The following is a 7,026-nucleotide window of genomic DNA, read 5'->3' as shown; positions in this document are numbered from 1 at the left end:
GAGCTGATCAACAAACGGACAGGGAACTACATCATCACGTTGAAAGGTCACGTCGGCGCCGGCAGAAGTACCGCCCCACTGTTTACAATGCGACCGTACGTAGGAGGATAGTTCAAATAGTATTGTTTGCTATTATATTATAGTAATAGTATTCAGTGAATATGAATATGAATAGTTTGAATAACATTCTGATGAATATGAATAGTAGTTCAAATAGCACTCCCGGCGCCGGCGTGACCGTTCAACGTGATGACGTAGTTCCCTGTCCGTTTGTTGATCAGCTCAATCCGAACTATTGAAGGTAAAAAGTCTATAAATAATTTTTTTTTTTTTTTTAATGACCTATCGTTTCGCTAGATAACAACCTCTTCTTCAGCTGTGATCGCGTACAGCCCGTTTAAACTCTTCAAAGACTTTTGAAACTGCATTGATTTGGACTTAAAAACGATGGTAACCAATGAAGTCCATTGTTAGAAGAAAAATCCAGAAATGTTTTGCGTCGGGCGCAAGAATCATTTATCCCGCCGGTATAATAGCAACAGCACCCAAGACCCGCCCACAAAGTTACTTGTGTTTCGCACTTGATACTTGCGTTTCAGATCGTTAAAATAGGGCCCTAAATCTTTCATTGTAGCGGCCAAAGCCGTTTCAAACAACTGGTAACATCAATAGCCATCTTGCAATGTTTACTAATGACTTCGACGTCGCAACGCTGTCGTCATCTCGCCTCTGGCCCGCCTATATCAGATAACCCGATGTGATTGGTGCAGCTCAGATCGAGGGGCATATTTAATGAGCATCATTATTCGACACCAGAGTAACTCGCTGAGCAAATTCAACTTGTGCTCTCGCGAGAACTCTGGATTACCAGGGTAGGGAATCCCTGCATTGCACGTAAATATGAAATGAGTGAATTTGTACATTTTGATGTGTTTGAAAAACGAAAGCCTTCCAAAGACAGTAATACATTGTTAAATGACTCACTGAGTGAGAATTCAAATTAATGAAAAAGTAATTAATGTGATCTGATTAGATATGCAATGTTTAGAAAACACTTGTTAAAAGTGAAACGATTTTTGTAAATCCAGTATTCAAATGCCGTGGGTCTCAGTTTTCAGCGATCGGCTCGTGACTAGTGGCTGGTCAGTGGAACGATTCCACAAACCTGGAAGACTTTCTGAACGCATACAATTTATAAGATAAAAAACCCTTATTAGTGAGAATCAATGAATTATGGCAAATTTACAGGCACTGTAAGAATAACGTAATCGACAAAAAAGTAACCGTAGTCTGATTGTGAGTATTTAAAAAATGTAATATAATCTAATTACAAGTACTTCATTTTTGGAATCTGATTACGTAATCCAGATTACATGTAATCAGTTATAACTCAGCACTGGCTAACTGCTTGGTTTTCCTCTCAGATCCAAGATCTGTCAACCCCACACTCCTGACCTTTGCACATGATCGACTGTAGACTTCCCAATATAAAAGACTTACAGCCCAAGCTATTGATGGCTTGAACATGTGTTTGATATCTCTAGTAAAATAGCAGTTTACGTTCTTCACACAAGAAATCGCTGTTTTTCAACACAACTGTTCTCATCAAGCTGCAAAGGTCCCGTTTTTAAAATAGACTGTGCACAGTCTGATCAATATCTTCCCCCGTTATGTTGAATTATTCCCTAGAAATAAAGCCTTTCTTGTCTCCAAACGACCATCCAGGCCTCTTCAGAACATTCAAGCCGTGTTCGCTCCAAGCTCAGGTAGCTGTTGAAATGTGTATGCTTTAAAGATTAATTTAAGTGTAGTAACAAGACACATTAAGTCAGGATTCTCATTGTTTGCATAATTGTAATGCATTAGCAGTGGCAGCTTCGACAGGTGAGATTTAACTGTATGTGTTAAGAGCTGCAAAAGCTCTGTAGAGTCACTGGCAACGATTCACTGCATTTAGGATTTATATCATCGGGTTAAGAGAATTTTATCAGTATTTCTCTTGAATCAGACTCATAAATAAAAAAAAGTCAAAGTCTGAGCTCATCTTTGTTTCTGCTGGCTAATAATGCTGATGATGTAAATGGATATAAATCTTCCATTGATTACATGGAGCTGAGTGTTTGACAGTCTGTGCAGAATTTTAATGATCAAGATGCCTTATAGAAAGAAAAAAACACCTTTGGAAAGAGTCATGCCCCCCTTTGGTCCTTCTCAACTTAGATACCCAAACATTTTCATGAATCTTCAGAACTTCATTAAGCAGTGAAGCAAGAAGCTCATTCTTCCACCTTCTGTGCCCTTGATGAATTTTATGCAAAACTTTTCACATTTAAAGTCCCAAATCGTGCATGGATTTAATGCCACTTCTCATTGTGCCATGTCGGCTGGGTCTAAGCTTTGGATTCTCGCACATTTAAGTGATTTGGTTGAACTTTTGATATACATTTATATTATATTACATTTTTGTTTGTAATGGACACCAGACTGATACATGCAAAGCGCACAACAAAACAACTTCTACAAATGATGTGCTTACGCGTTTTTTAATTAAACTGTAAAATGTCTTGCACCTACTGTATACAAGACAAAGCAAGTTTTTAATGTTGTTTATGTGTCTATGGTGTTTTTAATGTGCTTTAAGACAAACCATGTGCAAATGCATGTCAACACCATTGTTGAGTCCCATACAGAAAAAAAATATATGTGGCATATATTCCAAATACATTGAAATATATTTGCATTGTTGTTCACTTACATTTATCATTTTGAAATATATTCTGAAATATACCAAAAATATATGATGTTAAGTGTGAAATATATTTACATTTATAACATGTATTGTAAAATATATGACAAAATATATGGTCATAAAATGTTTAGCTTGCTAAAGAAGGGTCAAAAATGTATTTTTATCATAGTAATTCCTCTACCTTTTCCCCTATACACAACAGTAGGCTACCATATTTCACTACTGTATTATGACACACAGCTATAATAAATACTGTACTTGTACATTTAAATGACTGCAATGTAAAATGACAGATAGTTGCTTTCCTAGGACTATTAGGCCATATTAGGTGGCACGTACCTAACACTAAGTGCAATTATTCGATTTATTGTTGTTTTATTGACATAGGAAAAATGTGGGCGGGGGAAGTGCCCACATCCACGGCTGAAGTGGTCTATCTAAAAAATAAATTGAAAATGTGTTGTTTGTTTGTGAAAATGTTAACTTTTTAAATTTCGAAATATATTTCAAATGAAACAATTTGCAAAAGTTAAAACATATATGAACATATATGTAAACATATCTGAAAATATATTTATTGGGCCAATTTCAAATATTTGCATATATTCCAAAAATATATTTTGAAAATATATTTCAAATATATTTCTTTTGTGTATGGGGTATTTTCTCCTTAAAACTGCAGTGAATCAAAGACAGTCTCAAAAACGCGGTTTGAAATCGCTGGTGTTTCTGACGTCACAAACTACATTGTAACCAATCGACGTCAACGTGCCGGCGGGCTTTAGCATATCATTAACTGAGTATGACCGCTCTGAAGCAGTAAAGTTTCGAGAGATGCCAATTTATCCCGGTATATTTTTCTGTTGATATGAAAAATTGGGTAGATTTAGCAATATAGCAGGTGTATGATGTATATTACGATGTTATGATGAACTACATGCTTTTCTCCACTGACGTTCTGGGTTGTTCAAAGCGTTTCTGATGATTGTTAGAAGACAACTGCCTGACTCTGAGATGCGAATAGGAACATGGTTTGTTGTTTGATAGGCAAACAAAAGGCTAATCATAGTAATTACCGTTATGTGTCTGACGTTGTAAAGAACAATACCATTGTGCAGTGTTTACCTCAGTAAGTTGATCGAGTGAATCTCTGAGCTGGCGGGAGTGAAGGCGGGGCTAATTAGCATATTCATAGTCGCATATATTTTAATTAAGGCATGAAGAAAACATTTTCACTGGAAAACATTTTTTAAATGTCATTTTGGTGATCAAAGGTGAGTTTTAAGGGATACAATTATTGACTACAAGGGGACTAAGCTGCTACTAAATTCTCAATGGAATCCCTTATGCTTATTTCACCAATGATTTTTTCCAACTTTAGTTATGTGGTTTATGACTTGAATATTTTCAATAAGATAAGGCAGCGATGTTCTGCTGAACAGATAAAATATGCATGCCATTAGGTTATTCACATTTGAATAAATTGAAATCTTGCCCTTAAAACTGCCCTTTTAGAACTAGTATGAGAATAGTTTCACTTTTTTTTTTTTTTTAAGTCAGTGGTTCTCAATTGGTCAGTCACGAGTCATGAACGAAAAGTGCATCACAGCTCTGGACGGCAGAGCAAAACATAAACACTTTTCATATCTTTTGTTGTCAAAGGCCATTTGTCCAATCACACTATAGGGTTCTCTGGCACACATTCATCCACTTGGTGCCAGCAGAATGTGGTCCTGATTTTGCCGAGTTAGATGCGTTCCTGCTGGGTCAATATATTTTGCTGATACTGGAGCAGCATTCCTGTCTGAAAATTTAGTCCTAACCATATTCCTACCCCTAAACCTAACCCTACCCATAACTTCTCCCTAAAATCAGAGGGAAATGAGAGGTGAATAACACTGATGTAGAAGAACCTAAACCTGATTGTAAGCTAAAACTTGACATAAACTGTAAACTTGTCCCTCAGATCTGATTGGTGAAATGGAATGCTGTTCCAGTATCAACAAAGTTGTTGATCCAGGAACATGTTGCACTTGGAGAAATCAGGTTATGTTCACATGTCATGCCAATAAAAAAAAAAAAAGAAACTTCTTTGGCCAAAGAAACTTTTGAAAAAAATTAAATAAAGCTAAAACACCACATTGTGTAATATAGGTTTTGGCTTATTGCAACAGACTTTTCTATGATCATCAACTAACTGGTTTCTTAAAATGATCTTCAAAATGAAATATTTCGACTCTCTCTGCAACAGTTTTCAAAAGAAGCACCGTTTTATTTCATTGTGAAGAGCACGGCTCTAAATCAATGTATATCGAAGCTCGTTTTGCCTGGGGGACACAGCTGGTGGGCTCCCCAGGGTTGTACTTCACCAGGGCCATTTTTGAAAGCACTGGTATGTCAAAATGTATCTCCATCCATTCAATGTAGCCTGAGGGAACAAAGCCTGATCAGAGCTCTGATCAGAACGCAGCTGGAGAAAAAGAATAACAAATTGGAGATACTTCTTTCAAAAACCCATCCTGAATAAGGATGAAAAAAAATTAAAATTACAGAAAGTAGTAAAAAAAAAAAAAAAAAAAAAAAAGCTTGACTGTGAAACAGACTTGTGGAGCAGTTCTAGAGAGAGAATTAAATCAGCAAACATAGCTTTGACATTTTGATGGTATGGATGCATTTGCCACTTTGGCAGAAAACTCACAGTCGGCTGAAACTGGTTAACAAACTTACTGACAAACTCTGATGACGATCATTTGGGGATATTACATATCATACAGTTAAGACATTACGCTTTTGCCATTTACTTTCATAATAAGGCCTTATCTTGAGTAATATGTAAAAAAATAAACATACTCAAGGCAAAGTTATATACGTCGTAATATTATATTTATTTTCTCATGCTCACCAAGGCTGCATTTATTTGATAAAATACAGTAAATTATTATTAAAATATTATTGCAATTGTAAACAACTGTTTTATATTTAAAATATAAGTTATTCCTGTGATCAAAGCTGAATTTTCAGCATCATTACTCCAGTCTTCAGTGTCACATGATCCTTCAGAAATCATTCTAATATGCTGCTCAAGAAACAATTTTAATGTTGAAAATAAGTGTGCTTATTATAAACTGTGATGCAAATTAATTTTTTTCAGCGTTCTTTGGTGAATAGAAAAATCAAAAGAACGGCATTTATTTAAAATTGAAATCAATATATAATTAATGCATGCTGAATAAGTAGTATAATTTTTTTTCAAGTATACACACATGCTAATAGATGCAGTGTGTGCATGCACAAATTATAAAACTATGAGAGAGTCTCGTGTGAAGTGACGTATTACTGTAAAATTACAGTAATAATTTTTTAATAAAGAGAAAATATATTAAAAGAGACATAAATTGTTAAAAGTTTATCCTTCAATCCAAGCCATTTTTGAAACCTTCCTCACTTGTATAGAGCTGTCAATTGAGCCGTCAATACAAATCTACAGCTGCCCATTTGCTTGTTAATGGAATCGACAGCTCAATCAAGGCATCATTGGGCACTGCCAAGCCAACCTTGACAGGGAACGTCTCTCATTTTCAGTTAAGTAGGCTTTAAATGGGGGAAAGAGTCTAAATGTTCAAATGTGCTTTACAAAAGCCAAGACAGAAGTCACTTTGCTTTAATCTTCGACCAGACGTCCTTCTAACACAATTCTAATTTTAACGATTGTAAGGTAAACCGCGTAACCGCCCTTAAATCAGCACTATAGGGTAACTCCTAACTACAGCATACCCAAGCTTTCTTGCTCTGTTTGGAAAGTTATTTGATTATTCGTGGATTTGGAGGATGTTTTCTACCCTCTGGCGAGGTTGTGTGGGTTGTTTTGAGTCCCTGTCTTAATTTCCCTGTGCGTTTGAAAGAAGAGTTTCATTCTTGACGTATCCGACTCTACTGTGAGTTTCTTCAGTTGCTTATGAAATGCAGTTTTACTCACATTCGCTCTCGGAGGAAAACCAGAATATAAAACTCAAACGTTTTTAGACCGTTAGGGTGTCTGTAGGGCATTTCACTATAAGCATATACTCCTTAAGGACAAAATATTATCTGACTCAATAATTATTGATTTCATTGACAGGCAGGATGTTGTCATACATATTAAGAAACTTTTAATCTCTGAACACCCAAAAGGAGGTCATGATTTTCGGGTTCTCAGAATCAGTAGCTCATGAATGAAATAATCAAGCGTAGCGTCAGTTCTGGCAGGTCACGTTAGTCAAGCTCGCATCAGCTGACTC

This window comes from Rutilus rutilus (genome assembly GCF_951802725.1).
Source record: "Rutilus rutilus genome assembly, chromosome: 2".
NCBI classification, from domain to species: Eukaryota; Metazoa; Chordata; class Actinopteri; order Cypriniformes; family Leuciscidae; genus Rutilus; species Rutilus rutilus.
The sequence above is the reverse complement of the archived record's forward strand: the minus strand, read 5'-3'. Positions refer to the sequence as shown.